Source organism: Chlorocebus sabaeus, chromosome 16 (assembly GCF_047675955.1).
Source record: "Chlorocebus sabaeus isolate Y175 chromosome 16, mChlSab1.0.hap1, whole genome shotgun sequence".
Classification (NCBI taxonomy): domain Eukaryota; kingdom Metazoa; phylum Chordata; class Mammalia; order Primates; family Cercopithecidae; genus Chlorocebus; species Chlorocebus sabaeus.
In genome coordinates this window covers 59,057,438-59,077,892 of record NC_132919.1, presented here as the reverse complement: position 1 = coordinate 59,077,892, position 20,455 = coordinate 59,057,438, and the positions used below count along the sequence as shown (strand labels likewise).

The 20,455-nt window shown below is 46.9% G+C and overlaps 1 protein-coding gene across 1 annotated transcript in view; it reads left to right on the top strand.

Annotated features, from left to right (window-relative positions):
• Nucleotides 1-20,455, top strand: part of PITPNC1 (phosphatidylinositol transfer protein cytoplasmic 1) — a 318,864-nt gene that overhangs the window by 232,591 nt on the left and 65,818 nt on the right. The window lies entirely within an intron of this gene.

Sequence of the window (20,455 nt, the reverse complement as noted above, 5' to 3'; positions counted from 1 at the left end):
TTTTGTAGAGACAGGGTCTCCCTATGTTGCCCAGGCTGGTCTCAAACTCTTGGGCTCAAGCCGTCCTCCTGCCTTAGCCTCCCGAAGTACTGGGAACACAGACATGAGCCACTGTGCACAGCCTTCCCTGTATTTTATTTTTACTTTTTTCTCTTACAAATTATTTTCTAAACTTTGGGCCAGGCATGGTGCCAGCACACATCAGCACTTTGGGAGGCTGAGGCCAGCGGATCACCTTGAGGTCAAGAGTTAAAGACCAGCCTGGTCAATGTGGCAAGACCCCGTCTCTACTAAAAATACAAAAATTAGCCAGGCGTGGTGGCTCACGCCTGTAATCACAGTACTTTGGGAGGCCGAGGTGGGCAGATCACAAGGTCAAGAGATCAAGACCATCCTGGTCAACATGGTGAAACCCCCATCTCTACTAAAAATACAAAAATTAGCTGGGCACTGGGGCACGCGCCTGTGGTCCCAGCTACTCGGGAGGCTGAGGCAGGAGAATCATTTGAACCCTAGAGGCAGAGGTTGCAGTGCGTTGAGATTGCGCCACTGCACTGCAGCCTGGCGACAGGGTGAGACTCCGTCCAAAAACAAAAGAAAAAAATTATTTTTTAAACTTTGACATCTGCTGCTACTTGTTGGCTAACAAGATGTCATCTGTCAAACAAAATGAGTCAACTACTAGCAAATAAATGGTAATGTTAAAATTCAACATACCTGGTGTTCTGTCTAACAGTTCAGTTAAACAACAGCAAAAAGTAAAAATTAAAACATTGAGTGTTAAGCTTCTATTAATGTGTGAGATACTGAAAGAAGATCTGAGGGATGCATAGATGAATGAGATATATCATATAGCTTGTTCCCCATGACTCTAAGGCCACATGTGCCTACGTACTGGGGCACTGAATGGTACTTCAGCAATGACCATCCTTTTATTAGAATCCTTGGGATGCTACTAATCCAGATTTGCAAAATTGACCAAAATGAATGACTTTTGCTCTCACCTGTCAAGTTGATTTCATCTTCTGTGTCCAGACAACTATCGAAACCAATATAACCAGGAAATTTACTCTGGATTCCTCAGATCTATAGATGAATGGTTTTGTTATTGTTGTTTGAGACGGAGTTTTGCTCTTGTCACACAGGTTGCCCAGGTTGGAGTGCAATGGCGTCGTGACCTCGGCTCACCGCAACCTCTGCCTCCCGGGTTCAAACAATTCTCCTGCCTCAGCCTCCCGAGTAGCTGGGATTACAGGCATGTGCCACCACCACACCCAACTAATTTTGTATTTTTAGTAGAGACGGAGTTTCTCCATGTTGGTCAGGCTGGTCTCGAACTCCCTACCTCAGGTGATCCACCCGCCTCAGCCTTCCAAAGTGCTGGGATTACAGGCATGAGCCGCCCGGCCAATGAATGGTTTTTTTTTTTTTTTTTTTTTTTTTTTTTTTGAGACAATCTCGCTCAGTCGCCCAGGCTGGAGTGCAGTGGCCCAATCTCAGCTCACTGCAAGCTCTGCCTCCTGGGTTCACACCATTCTCCTGCCTCAGCCTCCCAAGTAGCTACGAGCACAGGCGCCCGCCACCACACCCGGCTAATTTTTTGCATTTTTAGTAGAGACGGGGTTTCACTGTGTTAGCCAGGATGGTCTCCATCTCCTGACCTCGTGATCCACCCGCCTTGGCCTCCCAAAGTGCCGGGATTACAGGCGTGAGCCACCACGCCCGGCCCAATGAATGGTTTTTAAAACAAAAATCACAGTGACCCTGTTGCCTTGTATTGGCTTTGGTTTTAGGAGGAGAAACTTTAAAAGCTTGGAGTTTAAGGGTAATGGTTCAACCTTTCTTGGAATGTAAGTGATTTATGACGTCCTAATTTAACAAAAGTAACAACAGCTAAGACAAGCCACTTAGTAACTGAGTTTCCTGGCAATTCTATCAGGGAGTTAAGGGTTGACGCCTTGAGAGCCCAAGATTTAAACAACAACTGAATGTTATTCAAAATCGAAATTCGTTATACACATTGTTGCTCTGCTAAAATCTTTACTAAAATGTGATCAAGAAAGCCTTGGCAGAGCACGATCTTGAAAGATGAGTTGGTGTGTGCCAGGCTGATAGGGTGGGGAGAGCCTTCAGGGCAAGGGAGGAGCAAGGGCGAGAGTCTTGAAGGCTGAAGGGTGAGGAGCGTGTGGAGAGGAAGCTTCAGGCTCCACAGGGTCATGGGGACAGGTCCGGAGCAAGGAAGAGAGAAAGAAGGATGATCCAGGGAGGTGAGATGATGAGAGGAGGCAAGTGTACTAAGTCCATACATGAGGGCAATATTTGAGAGTTTGTAAAGCACCTTGATACCCACTACGTCGCCAGGTCCTGCTAGCTCAGTGATGAGGGGGGACAGCTAATGTCCTCACTTCCAGGGGATGAAATGGAGGCCTGGAAGAGTTTCTCAAGTCCTACAACTCCTAAGTGCCGGAGCCCGGATTAGAACCAGATATTCTGACCTCTGGACTCTGCTCTTCCCACCATAAACTGATATGTTCCAGGAGCATTGAAGAAAGCTTCCTAGCATATTGGGAAGAAAACTTATATTTGGGGTGTGGACGGACTGATGGATGGATGGATGGATGGATGGATGGATGGATGGATGGATGGGTGTGGAGATCAGAGTCTCAAGAGAAAAAGAGTTAAGAGTCCAGCAATTGTGCAGGTGAAGTGGGGGATTCAAACGTCTATCAGGAAGCTGGATTTGTGAGATACAGAGGCAGTGGAACGAATAGAACTGCATGCCTGACCACATGTGAGAATGAGAAAGAAATGAGTGTAATGGCCGGGCGCAGTGGTAATCCCAGCACTATGGGAGGCTGAGGGAGGCAGATAACCTGAGGCCGGGAGTTCAAGACCAGCCTGACCAACGTGGAGAAACCTTGTCTCTACTAAAAATACAAAAAATTAGTTGGGCATGGTTGCGCATCCCTGTAATCCCAGCTACTCAGGAGGCTGAGGCAGGAGAATCGCTTGAACCCAGGAGGCAGAGGTTGCGGTGAGCCGAGATTGTGCCATTGCACTCCAGCCTGGGCAGCAAGAGCAATCAAAAAAAAGAAATAAGAGTGTAGGATAGCTACCCTCTTGGTAGAGTCTTGGGTAGGATAACACCCACGTTTTGACCTTGGATGGTTAAAGGACCACAAAGAAAAATAAACTTAAACCTTAGAGCCAAAATAGTAAAGGTAGAGATGATGAATGTAACTTCGAATATGTCTAATAGCCAGTTGATATCAATGGATCTGGAATTCAGGAAAAGTGTCTGAGATATCCAGGAGATTCATTAGGTCATCAGTGATCAAATGTTAACATTTTATTATAGATGTTCACTGTGTTATTATAAATAACGTTTTAAAAAAGAGAAAAATAAAAAGGAAAGGTCTTAAACATGTAACAGTTGCAGATTGGCTCATTTATGTTACAGCCATATATTGAAATGCAATTCAGACCTTAAAAATGAGTGCTGGATTTGGGAGGCCAAAGTGGGCAGATTACTTGAGGTCAAGAGTTCGAGGCCAGCCTGGTCAACATGGTGAAACCTCATCTCTACCAAAATACAACAATTAACCGGGTGTGGTGGCATGGGCCTGTAATCCCAGCTACTCAGGAGGCTGAGTGAGGCAGGAGAATTGCTTGAACCCAAGAGGCTGAGGTTGCAGTGAGCTGAGATGGCACCACCGCACTCCAGCCTGGGCAACAGAGTGAGTCTCTGTCCCAAAAAAAAAAAAAAAAAAAAAAAGGAGTACTAGTTTAGGAGGTCAGTGTGGGAGGATCACTTGAACCCAGGAGTTCGAAACCAGTCTGGGCAACATGGCAAAACCCTATCTCAAAAATAATAATAATAATAATAGCCTGTATTCCCAGCAACTCGGGAGACCAAGGTGGGAAGATCACCTGAGCCTAGGGAGGTTGAGGCTACAGTGAGCCATGATTGTGCCACTGCACTCCAGTCTGAGCAACAGAGCAAGACCCTGTCTCAAAAAAAAAAAAAAAAAAAGAAAAGAAAAGAAAAAATAGTGCTAGGCTTGTGGATGCTTTGCCTTCCTTGGTGATACTAACATCTGTCGCTGGCAAGGCACTTCCCAGGCCAGATCAAAATGAAATGGGCTTTCCCTGCTTCATGTCCTCAGATCTTCTCTACCACCCAGTGAGGGACAAACTGACTATTATGGAATCACAGATGAGATTCCAGAATAAAGATTCTTTATTATTTCCAAAATAAAGAACTAGTATGATTGTGATAAGAAAAAAGGAGAAAAGAAAATGTTATTTAAAAAAATTGGCCAGGCACGGTGGCTCATGCCTATAATCCCAGCACTTTGGGAGGCCAAGGTGGGGAGACTGCTTGAGCTCATGAGTTCAAGACCAGCCTGAGCAACATAGTGAAACCCCATCTCTACTAAGAATACAAAAATTAGCCAGGTGTGGTGGCTCACGGCTGTAGTCCCAGCTACTCAGGAGGCTGAGGGAGGAGAATCGCTTGAACCTGGGAAACGGAGGCTGGAGTGAGCCAAGATTGCACCACTGCACTCCAGCCTGGGCGACAGAGTGAGACTCCGTCTCAAAAATAAATAAATAAAATAAATGGAAATAAATTTGAAATGACATCACAGCCCGGGCTCAATGGCTCACACCTAGGACTTTGGGAAGTTGAGGCAGGAGGACAGCTTGAGCCCAGGAGTTCGAGAGCAGCCTGGGGAATATAGTGGGACTCCGTCTCTACTGAAAAAAAAAAAAAAAAAAAAAATGTTTTTAATGACATCACAGCCAGAACTGATTCACGAGAGTGTATATGAGAGCTGGTCTGTGAAGGCAAGGATGAGGTGGCAGGTTTCTCCACACTAGCGAAAAATAGACACAACAGGCCCATCCAGGGGCCTCAGACCTAATTCTCCCACAACCCTGGGAAGGGCTCTGGAAGCCAAGCCCTCCCCACCTGCTAGCCCCAGCCTGTTTTACCTGTGCCTGGAGGATTCCTTCTGGAGTCTTCTGGGCAGCTGCCCTGGGGAGCGGGGGCCCGTGGAGCTCAGCCAGGAGGCCTTGCGTAGTTCACCTTGGAAGGTTATTACAGTCAATCCACATAGCCGCGAAAACCAAACCAAACACAGCCTACCAGGAACATGTAACAATTTGTTCCTTTCTTTTGCTTTTTCTGACAGTAGATGCAATCTATCATGATTCTTAAGTGTTTTTGGGCTGGTGCCCATTCTATTGTTTTTGCCCAGAGAGGCTCACCAGGAATGAGCTGGAAGGAGACACAAGCCCCGAAGTACCTCGGGGCGCTTGCTTGGTGAACAAGAGAAGGAAACTCTGAGAGCAGAGCTGCCGGCTTTCGATACCCAGTGTGGCCACCCCACCGCATGAGCCGTAGCCAGCCATCTGTCTCAGTATTTCATTCTCTTCTCTTGAGGCTGAGCTAGTGTAGTGGTTGTGTCAGGAACCCTGCCTCTTTGTGCAAAGAAATCATTGTTCTGAGAAGGATGAGGATCAAATTCACCTCCACATGGCACACGCCAAACACTGAGGCTGTGAAAGGCTGGCCTGTGAGTGTCTCCAGGTTCAATATCGATTTGTCCATTGTAGAGAAAACCAGCAGTTCTAGTTCCCAGAGACCACCCTGTGAATTGAAATAAGAAGGAACGGGGAGAAATTGGAACTATTTTTAAGCTCAGCTTCTGAGGCTTATTTTAGGAGGCATTATTGATCATACTTCGGGGAAACCGTTGTGCATCGCTGGTGCCAGTATCTACACGTGCACATGTGAAGTGTTGGCCTAGACTCATGAGACCGTCTGTGTGTCCAAGGGAGGCTGCAGCCCAGAGGCGAATTCGGACTGAGGCTAATTGGCACCGAAATTAGACCAAGCTCATGAAAGGGCCCTTGCTGCAGCTGCCCTGGGAACTGTAGCTTAGAAGTGATTTTGTGCCTGACAGCCTTTTTAGTAAATGAATTGAGTCATAGCATTTGTGATCCTTCCGCATGTACTTTGGTGCTTTTCTGTACTTTTCTGTCCTCTGTTTTGTTTGGTTGGTTTTCGTTTTTTGAGATGGAGTTGCACTCTTGTCACCCAGGCTGGAGTGCAATGGCATGATCTCAGCTCACTGCAGCCTCAGCCTCCCAGGTTCAAGCGATTCTCCTGCCTCAGCCTCCCGGGTACCTGGGATTACAGGCGTGCACTATCACACCCAGCAGTTTTTTGTATTTTTAGTACAAAATGGGTTTTACCATGTTGGCTATGCTGGTCTCGAACTCCTGACCTGAGGTGATCCACCAGCCTTGGCCTCCCAAAGTGCTGGGGTTACAGGCGTGAGCCACCGCGCCCCGGGTCTCTGTCCTCTTAATGAGTTACCATGACCTAGAGCACCTGATTAGAACGTTGTTTTTCCAAACAGCATCTTTTTCTCTTGGGTCACTGTATCACTCTGATGACTGCCTCTTGAATCTTCTTCCTCACCCTTTATTTCACCCAGATGAGCCAGGGTTTACCATATGTGGGGCTTCAGATCGTGGCACAAAATGGTTCTTAACCTTCCACCAGTTTGCTGATGCTCTTTTTAGACACAAACCCTGGAATAAACGTGTCCTTTCCCTCAAAGGGACCCCACTGTGGACTCCTATCCACTTTGTTATCCTTTTTACCCTTAGATCTCTGCCTTACCACTTTCCCAGGCAGCCTCTGCTTTTTCATCTTACTGTTCTCGTTTTCCCCTGGTGCGTTCGTCAGCAGCTTTTTATGTTAAACTTCGCAGATGAGCCATGCCCAAAGTTATTCCTGTCCTTCTTTCTCTCCAGTGTATTGTTGTTGACAGGTTTTTATCTGTTGTTTTGAATTTTCTGTGACCTTTGGGCAGAGAAAAAAAAAAAAGGGCAAATGTCCACCACTGGCTGGTCTGAACGCCACATTTAATATGTTCTTTTTGAGTGTTCTAACCCTTCCCTCTGCCTGCACACATTTAATAACAGAGAACCAAAAAAAAGCCTAGCTGCCTTCATTCATGAATATTTGGGACGGTGAGGCCTCAGAGAAGGCCAGCTTTTCTGGCTACAGGGACAGTCTTAATCTGGAGAATGGAAGAAAGAGGTCCTTTAAAAGCCAGAGAGTTGGCCGGGCGCAGTGTCTCACGCCTGTAATCCCAGGCACTTTGGGAGGCCGAGGTGGGTGGATCACTTGAGGTCAGGAATTTGAGACTAGCCTGGCCAACAGAGTGAGACCCTGCCTCTACTAAAAATATAAACATTAGCCAGGCATAGTGGTGCACACCTGTAACCCAGCTACTTGGGAGGCTGAGGCAGGAGAATCACTTGAACCTGGGCGCAAAGTTTACAGTAAGCCGAGATAGCACCACTACACTCCAGCCTGGGTGACAGAGCAAGACTCTGTCTCAAAAGAAACAAACAAAATAAAGCCAGAGAGTTGTAATCGTTTCCCAGAGCCACCAAAACAAATCACCACAAACTGGGTGGCTTGAGACAACAGAAATTAATTCTCTTGCTGTTCTGGAGGCCAGAAGTCTAAGATCAAGGTCAGGCTCTGGGGGATGATCCCTCCTTGCCTCTTCCAGCCTCTAGCGGCTCCAGGCGTTTCTTGGTTGGTGGCTGCAACACTCCAATCTCTGCCTCCCTCTTTACATGACTTTCTTCCCCCTGTGTGAACTGCCCTGTGCCTTAATCATATCTGTGTCCTCTCCTCTTTACGTAAGGACACCAGTCGTCTGATTTAGGAGCCACCCTACATCCAAGATGACTTCATCTCAAGATCCTTAACTAATTACATCTGCAAAGACCCTATTTCCAAGCAAGGTCACATTCTGAGGTTCCTGGGAGACATGAGATTCGGGGGGATACTCTTCAACTTATTATAGGAGTATATTGATGCCTCTGCCTATAGAGGAGCATCAGTACACCATACAACCCAGCAGTCCTACTCCTGAGTATTGACCCTATGAAAATGAAAACCTGGCCAGGTGCAGTGGCTCACACTTGTAATCCCAGCACTTTGGGAGACCAAGGCGGGTGGATCACTTAAGGTCAGGAGTTCGAGACCAGCCTGGCCAACATGGTGAAACCCTATCTCTACTAAAAATACAAAAATTAGCTGGGTGTGATGGTGCACACCTGTAATCCCAGCTACTAGGGAGACTGAGGCACGAGAATCACTTGAGCCCAAGAGGCAGAGGTTGCAGTGAGCTGAGATCGTGCCACCACTCCAGCCTGGGCGACAAAGCGAGACTCTGTCTCAAAAAAAAAAAAAAAAAAAAAAAAAAAGAGCTATGTATAACTTTTATGGGTGGCTGCCAGTTTCTTCCTTGTATTTGACTGCATTTTTCGAATTAAAAACATCTAGTTCCTGGCTAGGCATAGTGACTCAAGCCTGTAATCCCAACACTCTGGGAGGCTGAGGCAGGTGAACCACCCAAGGTCAGGAGTTCGAGACCAGCCTGGCCAACAAGGCAAAACCCCTTCTCTACAACTACAAAAATTAGCTGGCTGTGGTAGCACATGCCTATCATCCCAGCTACTCAGGAGGCTGAGGCAGGAGAATTGCTTGAACCTGGGAGGCAGAGGTTACAATGAGTCAAGATCATGCCACTGTACTCCAGCCTGGGTGACAGAGTGAGATTCTGTCTCAAAAAAAAAAAAAGATATGTATAACTTTTATGGGTGGTTGCCAATTTCTTCCTTGTATTTGACTGCATTTTTCAAACTAAAAACATCTAGTTCCTGGCTGAGTGCAGTGGTTCACGCCTGTAATCCCAGCACTTTGGGAGACTTAGGTGGGTGGATCACCTGTGGTCAGGAGTCGAGACCAACCTGGCCAACATGGTGAAACCCCAGCTCTACTAAAAATACAAAACTTAGCTGGGTGTGGTGGCGCCCACCTGTAATCCCCGCTACTCAGGAGGCTGAGGCAGGAGAATCGCTTGAACCTGGGAGGTGGAGGTTGCAGTGAGCCAAGATCATGCCACTACACTCCAACCTGGGTGACAGAATAAAATTCTGTCTCAGAAAAAAATAAAAATAAAAACATGGGCCAGGTGCGGTGGCTCACACCTGTCATCCCAGCACTTTGGTAGGCCAAGACGGGCAGATCATGAGGTGAGGAGATTGAGATCATCCTGGCTAACATGGTGAAACCCCATCTCTACTAAAAATACAAAAAATTAGCTGGGCTTGGTGGCAGGCGCTTGTCGTCCAAGTTACTCGGGAGGCTGAGGCAGGAGAATGGCGTGAACCCGGGAGGCGGAGCTTGCAGCGAGCCGAGATCATGCCACTGCACTCCAGCCTGGGCGACAGAGCGAGACTCCGTCTCAAAAAAATAAAAAATAAAAATAAAAAATAAAAACATCTAGTTCTTGAGAAACTTTTTTAAAAAGAAAGAAAAGAAACAAACCCTAGAGGATATGCTTTATGCCTTCTAACAGGCACGTTCGTGACGGGGTCAGATTGAACAGTTTAGGAGTCCACCACTTCTGTGTGCTCAAACTGGGGATGACCATGATGCTGAATTTCCCTAAACTTGTATCTTGCCAGCCTTCTTGACAAAGAGTTCTATCTGGAAGTTTAAGTAGTTCGATTTAATAGAGAGAAACATTATTCAGTGACTAGGAGAAGAATCGGGCAAGCCTCCTTTCCTGACACCATGAATACCCATGTTTTTTCACCGGCTCCCTCAAGGTGGCCCAAGATCCAGGGGCTCTTTTCTACTTGTGCTTCTTGGCCCCCCAAGAGGACCCCCACAGGCATTCTCACTCTACTGCCAATCACTCCACTAGGGGCTCGACATCCCTGTCCAGAGCCCTAGCCAACCCCGTATGTGCCAGCATCCTCGCTTACTGCTGGGGACCCAAGGACAATGCACAGCGCCCGCAGACGATGCTGAGGGCAGCCGCCTTACTCCACCCCACCTTCATCTCTGATCAAAGCTTTTCCACCATCAGGTGCTCCTCTGAGAGCTTTCCCCTCCCCTCCCCGCTCCCAGCTCACCCCCCACCCCCACCCAGGGCCATCTGCAGTGCCATCTGCCCCCAGTGCCACCTGCAGGCCTGTGGGTGGATGTCAGTATTTCCCCCAGCTTGTCTGCAGCGGTGAGCCACTCTTAGCCTCAGAGGAGTCCTCCCATCGCCAGCTCACACCCCTGAGAGCTTGACCACGCCCTCGTGCACTCACCCTCCTTCCCAAAATCCCGTAACTAAACAGCCTGGAAGTGTCGCCAAGGCCCAAAGACAGCCTTCTGAAAATTACTTCTCAGTCTCTTAGCCTCCCTTTTCCTCTCCTCTGCCCTTTATTTGTTTGTTTTTGTTGCTGTTTTTTGAAACAAGGTCTCACTTGGTCTTCCAGACTGGAGTGCCGTGGCTGTGTCACGACTCACTGCAACCTTAACCTTCCGGGCTCAAAAGGTCCTCCTGCCTCAGCCTCCCAAGTAGCTGGGATCATAGATGCTTGCCACCACACCTGGCTAATTTTTAAAATTTTTTTAGAGATGGGGTCCCACTATGTTGCCCTGGCCGGTCTCGAACTCCTGCACATAAGCAATCCTCCTGCCTGTGCCTCCCAAAGTCCTGGGATCACAGGCGTGAGCCACTGCACCTGACCTTAGAGCCCTTTAAAACTCAGACCCAGTACACTGGAGGGTAACTGAGCTGTCACTCAAAAGACACGGGACGGTGTGAGGAAAACAGAAGGGCACAGCGAGCCAGTCTCACGGAGATCCACAGAGGTGTTCTCTGGAGCTCCCCTTGCAGCCCCTCACCCTTCTCTATCCCTGCTGCATACGCTCGTCACCACCTCACTGGGGACAGGATTTTCTCAGACACTCTCTAGGCCTGAAACCTTTGCCTTCAATTTGCTTTACAACTCCCTGCTGGCTCTAGAAAAACGACTTTCCCCTCTGCACCAAAGGCCTAATGATATTGTCCACCAGAAAGGGTTCTCCAGAGAAGCACTGAAGTTTACCCAGCAGCTAAGACGATCCGGCCTAACCCTGGTAAATGAGTTTCCTTTACTCAGCCTTAATACCCCTGAAATCCTGTGGCAAGTGGAACGTTTGATGGGGATTAAATAAAAGCAGTTTACCTCCCACTGTATTACGAGATGGGGTTTCAATTCCATTCCAAGACCAAGGTCAGTACAGGAGTGGCTCTGGGGTCATCACTGCCCTAGAGCCCCCGCACCAGCAGGCAGTTCTCTGGGGCCCCCAGATGGAAACGTCAGTAGCCCTGAGCTACATTCCTGGCCTGTTGTCTCTGGACCACACTGCAGGCACGATGTGGGATTGGATTCTTTCTTCACGACACCACTCAGCCGGTCTCTTCTATCACCCCTGCTGGCCAAATAATCATCTTGGACCCCAACCACTATGGACCTGTACTGAGTTCCCTCCTTGCTGAATTTGGACTACTAGAGTACTCGTCTGAAGCACATCTTATTTTATTTTATTTTATTTTATTTATTTTATTTTGAGACAAAGTTTCACCCTGTCGCCCAGGTTGGAGTGCAGTGGCACAATCTCAGCTCACTGCAGCCTCTGCCTCCCAGGTTCAAGCGATTCTCCTGCCTCAGCCTCCCGAGTAGCTGGGATTACAGGCGTGTGCCGCCACACCTGGCTAATTTTTGTGTTTTTTGTAGAGACAGGGTTTCACCATGTTAGCCAGACTGGTCTCAAACTCCTGATCTCAAGTGATCTGCCCACCTCGGCCTCCCGAAGTGTTTGGATTATAGTTACGAGCCACTGCAGCTGGCCTGAAACATATATTTTAGTACTTCAGTAATATATAGATTATATGTTATATAATGTTGATTAAACTGTGTATTAAATCTAGTCTTCACAAATTCGTAGCCTCCTTGAGAATGGACCTTCTCTTACACATTTTTCCAAGGCACAGTGTTGAACACACAGTAGGTGCTTAACCAATATTTGCCGATTCATTGAGTGGTGGGCGTTCAGCCTCTTCCTCTCTGGAGTGCTGTCCTTAAGTACAGTAATTCTATCTTAAGAACAAACAACAGCCAGGCACGGTGGCTCAAGCCTGTAATCCCAGCACTTTGGGAGGCCGAGACGGGCAGATCACGAGGTCAGGAGATTGAGACCATCCTGGCTAACATGGTGCAACCCCGTCTCTACTAAAAAATACAAAAAACTAGCCGGGCGTGGTGGCAGGTGCCTGTAGTACCAGCTACTCGGGAGGCTGAGGCAGGAGAATGGCATAAACCCGGGAGGCGGAGCTTGCAGTGAGCCGAGATCTGGCCACTGCACTCCAGCCTGGGCGACAGAGCGAGACTCCGTCTCAAAAAAAAAAAAAAAAAAGAAGAACAAATAACAGTTAACTCAACTCTCTATTCTGTGAAACAGAAAAAAGAATAGAGACCAAAAATGGTTCTGAGCCCGGGTGCAGTGGCTCACACCTGTAATCCTAACACTTTGAGAGGCTATGGCAGGAGGATCACTTTAACTCAGAAGTTTGAGATGCACCTGGGCAATGTAGCAAGATCCTGTATCTATTTGCAAAAACCATGATTACTTTTGCACCAACCTAATATTTAAAAAAAGAAAAGAAAATGGTTTTGAATAGACCCATGAAGAGTATGGTTTTTATTCCTATCTTAATGACCATGTGGAAGACAAGTTGAAATACTCTTGGGTTGGATTGTATATTCATATATATATTCATAAATAGTCATGTGTATATTTATGAAACAGTCACAACTGAATTGTGTAGCTGGGATAATGTTCTCAGTGAGATGACCAGTGGAGATGGTTTTCATCATTGGTAACCTGGATTTTTTTTCTTTTTTTTTAACAGTCATTAGTTCTTTTCAGGCTCTCCCCAACTGAATATGCTGCTATTAGATAATAATCAATAAACCATGAACTGGCCAGGTGCAGTTAATTCCAGCACTTTGGGAGGCCAAGGCGGTTGGATCACTTGAGGTCAGAAGTTTGAGACCAGGCCAACATGGTGAAACCCCATCTCTATTAAAAATACAAAAATTAGCCAGGCGTGGTAGCGCATGCCTGTAGTCCCAGCTACTTGGGAGGCTGAGCCAGGAGAATCACTTGAACCCAGGAGGCAGAGGTTGCAGTCAGGCCAATGCATTCCAGCCTGGGTGACAGAGCAAGACTCCGTCTTAAAATAATAATAATAATAATAATAATAATAATAATAATAATAATAAACCATGAACCAACGTTAGATCCATATGCTTAAAGTATTAACTAGCAACCAGTATCCCCTCCCTCCACCAAACCAGTAGCCACTTTGCTGATACAGAGTATGAGTAGGACAGCATTGTTAAAACATGAATTCTGCTTCCAGCGTTCCTGCTGGCTGAACCTGTACTTTGTTGGCATGTCTTCCTGAATTACTTCCCCCAGTGAGCTCCCAAAAGCCAAAAAATAAAGTTATAGTAGAGAGGAACATGGTTTGGCTAGGTTTCTCTGTCTCTTTAATCGTATCTGAAGCATAATACAAGATGACTTGTAGACTTTTCTCAAAATCCCTCCTAATCAGCCACTTCTACCTTGTATCCTCAGTAGCTTGTACAGATGGCAGGAAGATAAAAATCTGCACAGCTACTAGGCTTGCACCTTCCCCCCACCCCCCGCCTGCCCAGCCCCTCAATTTTTTTTTTTTTTTTTTTTTTTTTTTTTTTGAGACGGAGTCTTGCTCTGTCGCCCAGGGTGGAGTGCAGTGGCCAGATCTCAGCTCACTGCAAGCTCCGCCTCCCAGGTTTATGCCATTCTCCTGCCTCAGCCTCCTGAGTAGCTGGGACTACAGGCGCCCGCCACTACGCCCGGCTAGTTTTTTGTATTTTTAGTAGAGACGGGGTTTCACCGTGTTAGCCAGGATGGTCTCGATCTCCTGACCTCGTGATCCGCCCGTCTCGGCCTCCCAAAGTGCTGGGATTACAGGCTTGAGCCACCGCGCCCGGCCAGCCCCTCAATTTTTAGAGGATAATAGATTTTCTTTTCTTTTTTTTTTCTTCTGAGATGGAGTCTCACTCTGCCGCCCTGCTGTAGTACAGTGGCGTGATCTCAGCTCACTGCAACCTCCACCTCCTGGGTTCAATCGATTCTCCTGCCTCACTCAGCCTTTCGAGCAGCTGGGACTACAGGCATGCGCCACCACGCCCAGCTAATTTTTGTATTTTTGTAGAGACGGGGTTTCATCATATTGACCAGGCTGGTCTCAAACTCCTGACCTCAGGTGATCCACCTGCCTTGGCCTCCCAAAGTGCTGGGATTACAGGCGTGAGTCACCACACCCACCCTAGATTTTATTTTCTAGAGCAGTTTAGGCATACAGAAAAATTGTGCAGAAAGTACAGACATTTTTCATCTAAGCTTGGATCTTAAACCGTCAAAGTTTCTGTTGTAGAGAAAAGAGCTGCAGAATTCATGATTCCCAAAATTGTGGATTTATGAAGAGCCGCCCTACATAGTGATCTTGATGGATTGTATCAAGAGAAATCACAAAATCTAGAAACAAATCTAGAAATGAAGCAAGAGCAATTATAAATTTTAGAAAAACACCTCTGTTCAAAGAGAAATCTAGGCTGATAAGACACATTCCATACTTACCAGTGTACCTCTCCCTTCTCTATTATGACCACACAGCACGTACTAGTTCATGAAATGGATTTACCTTAATTTCTTTGGCAATTCTCCTATAGTAGGATATTTAAGCTATTTTCTTCTTTTTTCAATCTTTTTTGTCTTGACATTATAATAATGTTGCAATAAAAATCTTTGTGCATAAGTCTTTTCCTTTAAGATTATTTTCTTTTTTTCTTCTTCTTTCTTTCTTTCTTCTTTTTTTTTTTTTTTCTCCTCTGTCACCCGGGCTGGAATGCAATGGCACAATCACGGCTCATTGCAGCCTCCACTGCCTAGGCTCAAACAATCCTCCCACCTCAGCCTCCTGAGTAGCTGAGACCACAGATCCATGCCACCACACCCAGCTAATTTTTAAATTATTTGTAGAGACAAGGTATCACTATGTTGTCTAGGCTGGTCTCAAACTCCTGGGCTCAAGCCATCCTCCCACCTTAGCTTCACAAAGTTCTGGGATTACAGGTGTGAGCCACTGTGCCTTGCCAAGATTCTTTTCTTTCTGGTTTTTATTATTATTATTTTATACAGAGTCTCACTCTCGTGCCATCTTGGCTCACTGCAACCTCTGCCTGGGTTTAAGTGATTGTCTTGTGTCAGCTCTTGAGTAGCTGGACTGCAGGCGCCCATCAATATGCCCACCTAATTTTTGTATTTTTTAGTAGAGACTGGGTTTTGCCATGTTGCCCAGGCTGGTCTCAAAACTCCTGACCTCAACTGATCCACCTGCCTTGGCCTCCCAAAAGTGCTGGGATTACAGGCGTGAGCCACCATGCCTGGCCACCAACATTCTTTTCTTAAGATACGTTCTCAAAACGTAAACTTACTAGGTCAAAGTATATGAAGATGTGTAAGACACTTGATAATTCTTATTCTTAATACTTTACAAAACAGAGAAAATTACTCCCTTTTAATTTTGGAATCTATAAGATGGTAATTATTCAGATTTGCCTTCCCCATGTAGCATTTCTAGGTTCATATTTAAAGGAATGTTTCCTACTGAGCGTTCACTCTCTAGTGTGTGTATGGCGGGGGTGGTCAGGGGAGTCAACCAGAGTGACACCCAAATCCACTGCAGATGATTTGTGGGTAGACAGTAGAAGAGAAAGAGGATAAACACTTTTCCTTCTCCCTGTCTCTGATAAATAGCCAAAGAGGGGAACATTATTATAGGTGATATAGGAAAAGTGCCTCCGTGACCTCTGACACCCAGGTCCCGTCTCCGGAGACAAGTTCAGCCCAAGGGCAAACGAGACCATGAAGGTCACAGCACTCCAGTGTCAGGTACACACCTGTAAAGCTTTGGCTTGGTGCAACAACAAAAGGCATTGGCATCCTAACGCAACCTCAGCAGATCTCTTCCTCCACCTCCAAGAGCTGGGAGTTGGACCAGAGCTCTGGCAGCTACACCTGCCACTATTGGGGAGCCCAAATGAATCATTGCTGTGACTGAGTCTTTTCCTTTGGGGCCCAGTGAAGCCTCTGCTTGTTTTTAACGGTGTTGGCTTAATTCTGGCTCCTGCCCTGAACTGAATGTGAAGATGAGACCGTTTTACCTTGTCCATGCTCTCTGATTATACCACATCAGGACTGTTGCCACTTCCCACTGCTCCGTGGCAGCCCCTCTGTGTACCACCCACGTTGGCTGACTATGGGATGATAGGACAGAGAAGGAACAAGCCAAGGAGCAAGATGGAGGAGACTAATAGGACGCAGAGGCCACTCTTAACACCACAGGCTTTTTAACTGGAAGGAATGTTAATGGTCACCTGGGTCACTTGATCTCAATCTCCTAGGGCCACAGATCTCTTTGATGATCAGATGAAAGTGGTCAAACTCTCTTTCCAGAAAAATACACCTTCCCAAATTCCAGGATATCTCCCAGAATCCCTGAAACCCATTTTTCGTAGAGATAGAGTTTCACCATGTTGGCCAGGCTGGTCTTGAACTCCTGACCTCAGGTGATTTGCCCACCTGGCCTCTCAAAAGTACTGGGATTACAGGTGTGAACCCACCATGCCCAGCCAGATAACTGAATTTAAACTCAGCTCTCCTGATTGCCAATGTAGGGCCCATCAGCCCATAGTAGGTTGTCACCCTGCGCTGAGCCCTATGGCGGCAATTGTGGGAAATTAGGGTGCTTACAGCCAAGGAAATAGGATCTCAGACTCGTAGGAAAAAAAAAAAAAAAAAAAAACTAAGATCAATGAGTAAGCAATATTCCTGCCATAGAGTCCTCTTTGGAAGGTAGAAGCTAATGTCTTCCATTAGTTCACCAGGCAATTATTGAGTGCCTATGAGCATCTCTTAATCTCTAATCACTGGGAGATTCATTATTTATTAGAAATTGAAACTCGCCTGTAATCCCAGCACTTTGGGAGGCCGAGGTGGGTGGATCACCTGAGGTCAAGAGTTCTAGACCAGCCTGGCCAACATGGTAAAACCCCATCTCTACTAAAAATACAAAAATTACTGTGGTGACACTCCACAGTGAGATGGAGTCTCACTGTGTTGCCCAGGCTGGAGTGCAGTGGCATAATCTCGGCCCACTGCAACCTCTGCCTCCTGAGTTCAGGCGATTCTCATGCCTCAGCCTCCTGAGTAGCGGGGTTCACAGACATGTGCCACCACGCCCGGCTGGGGTTTCACCATGTTGACCAGGCTGGTCTCAAACTCCTGACCTCAAGCAATCTACCTGCCTTGGCCTCCCTAAGTGCTGGGATTACAGGTGTGAGCCACTGCACCCAGCTGACAGCCTACTATTTTCTTTCTTTTGCAGCACATACTCTATTCTGCCTTGTATTTTTGGTAATAGCTCCCCAGTCTGTCTCTCCTACTAGATGATAATCTCTCAAGGGCTATCTTTGTAGTCCCTCAAGCCCAGGGCAGCACTTTGTATGCAATGGGTATATCAGTCAGGGCCCAATCAGGAGACAGAAACCACACAGTAATTTGAATAGGAGAAATGTAATAGAAGGAATTATTGATCTCTGATAGGAGCAACTATAAGGATGTAAAGGGAACTCCAAAGGGTACCCTGAGAGAGAATACGCAGGAAGGACAAAGTTGGAAGGGGCCCCTTTGCATGGCTGGGGTTCAGACTTCATTGGAGAAGGTGTGGTTGTAGCCCACAGGATGGCGGGGAAGTTCACGAGGTTGACCTGAGCCAGGGCTGGTTCACAGTGGTTGAGGAGCAGAGCGCCCTCTGGGGTGCAGGCCTGAGGAGGTTGCTGGACAGGTGCGTGTGTGTGAAGAGAGAGTCAGGCATGCTGCCAGTGCAAGGCCTGCAGCATGCAGTGCCTGCAGCAGGAGGGCCACCGTGAAGTGGTTACTGGGCCCAGGCTAGGGCTGCAAGGTCACTGAGCAACTGTGCACTCTAGGCATGCAGCTGGGCCAGAGCCTGACCGAAAGTCCCCACAGACAGACTCTGCAGCCCAGCAACATCCAGATCTGAAGGAGAAATCCCCTTCCTCTTGCAGTTGCCTTCCAGGGCCCCCTACTGATGAGGCTCACTGTAAAGGAGAAATGCTTACAGGGTCCAGTCCATGATCTCAGAGCAGAGGCATAAGGGCGACTTTGCAACTGAGGCAATACTGTGAAACTGCAATGGGTGCAATGGGGGATCAATAAAATGTTTGAATTAAATCAGGGAAAGTTACACAACCTATTATGCCCCCCTTCATCCCTGCTTAGTTCCCTTTCTTTGAGTCCTATAGATTTTACTACCAATAAATGTCAAACCTTTTTAACTACTTTTGTAATTTACTCTCTGGAAGCTCATTTCCCTCTGGGGTATTCTGTGTGTGTGTGTGTGTGTGGTTTTTGTTGTTGTTGTTTTTGAGACAGAGTCTCACTCTGTCGACCAGGCTGGAGTGCAGTGGCACAATCTCCACTCACTGCAATGTCCACCTCCCAGGTTCAAGGGATTCTTCTGCCTCAGGCTCCCAAGTAGCTGGGATTACAGGCACATGACAATACGCCTGGCTAATTTTTTTTATTTTTAGTAGGGATGGGGTTTCACCATCTCATCATGTTGGCCAGGCTGGTGTTGAACTCCCAACCTCAGTGATTCCCCCACCCCCACCCCTGCTTCAGCCTCCTGAAGTGCTGGGCTTACAGGTGTGAGCCACCGTGCCCGGCCTCTGTGTGTCTTCTTAACGAGGCACTTGTCTCTCTTAGCTCACACTTAAAAGAGATTTGCAAAAAGAAAGAAGGAGCAGGGGAACTGGCTCTTGCAAACAGTGTGAGACCCAGTATTTTATTTCACAACTTATTTCTCCACTTGAACTTGAACTTGTTTCTCCACTGTCTGTTTCATTTCAAGGCAGTCCACTTGTCCCTTCCAAATGCTTTAGGAGTGTCCTGAAGCACTTGACTTCAAGTAGCAGTGGAAAGAATCAGAGTTGACCCAAGAACCAGTCTTTCTCTGACTTGAAGGAGAAGTCAGCGGCCACCTCGGGTCAGACTGGGGAGTTAATCTCCTTGGACAAATCTGAAGAGTCCAGTCTCCAAATATTTAGAAGAGAATAGGCAAGAAGAGAAGAACCACCAGCAGACTTGGAGGATAATTTCAACACAAATATTATTCAGAAAGCATTTAGAAAGGACTAATCATTTCAAGTAACTTGAGAATCCAACCAAGACAAGTTGAGCCTATACAGAACCCTTCAGATGCTCTCTTGTGGGAGACTGTGTTATTAATAGGCACCAAATTTGGGTTAGGACAGTGTTCTTGGGTATCAACCACCCTGTTCTTCCAAAATACTGCATTCTCTCCTGAAGAGTCAGATGTAATTAGTGTTAACTGGAGATTCCCTCCAGGAATGAGCTAAACAGTGAGATGCGGTTACAGTTAAGACTTCCTCTAAGAATGAAGTGGTTGTCCAAACTTAAATCTGTTGGCCGGGCATGGTGGCTCACGCCTGTAATCCCAGCACTTTGGGAGGCCAAGGTGGATGGATCACTTGAGGTCAGGAGTTCGATACTAGTCTGGCCAAGATGGTGAAACCTCGTCTCTACTAAAAATACAAAAATTGGTCGGGCTTGGTGATGGGCACCTGTCGTCCCAGCTACTCAGGAGGCTGGGTCAGAAGAATCGCTTGAACCCAGGAGGTGGAGGTTGCAGTGAGCCGAGATCCCACCACTGCACTCCAGCCTTGAGACTCTGTCTCAAAAAAAGAAAGCTGTTTGTCATCCTGCAGAAGGATGATGATCCCTTTAGACCAGAAAGATGACAATGAGAAGAACTAGAAGAACTTAATTTTTTTTTTCTTTTTTTGAGACAGTCTCACTCTGTCGCCCAGGCTGGAGTGCAGTGATGCAATCTCAGCTCACTGCAACCTCTGCCTCCCGGGTTCAAGTGATTTTCCTGCCTCAGCCTCCCAAGTAGCTGGGATTACAGGCATGCACCACTATGCCCGGCTAATTTTTGTATTTTTGGTAGAGACAAGGTTTCACCATGTTGGCCAAGCTGGTCTCAAACTCCTGACCTCAAGTGATCCACCCGCCTCAGCCTCCCAAAGCGTTGGGATTACAGGCGTGAACCACCGTGCCCAGGCCGACATTTATATCTACATATCGTGGCTGTGTTGTTGTTGTTGTTGTTGTTATTATTATTATTATTATTATTTTGCAAGTGATATGCATTCTGGGCCAGTGGGACCTAGATCAGATTGGCAGGAAACTATCTCAGTGTCTTGCCAAGCTTTACCTTGTTACCTTTATGTGTGCAAGGGAAATTGTGCTCTTAAATGATCAAGAAAAACAGCTATGTTTCCCCTGGGTAATGAGATTGTGGTTTATTTTCTTTTT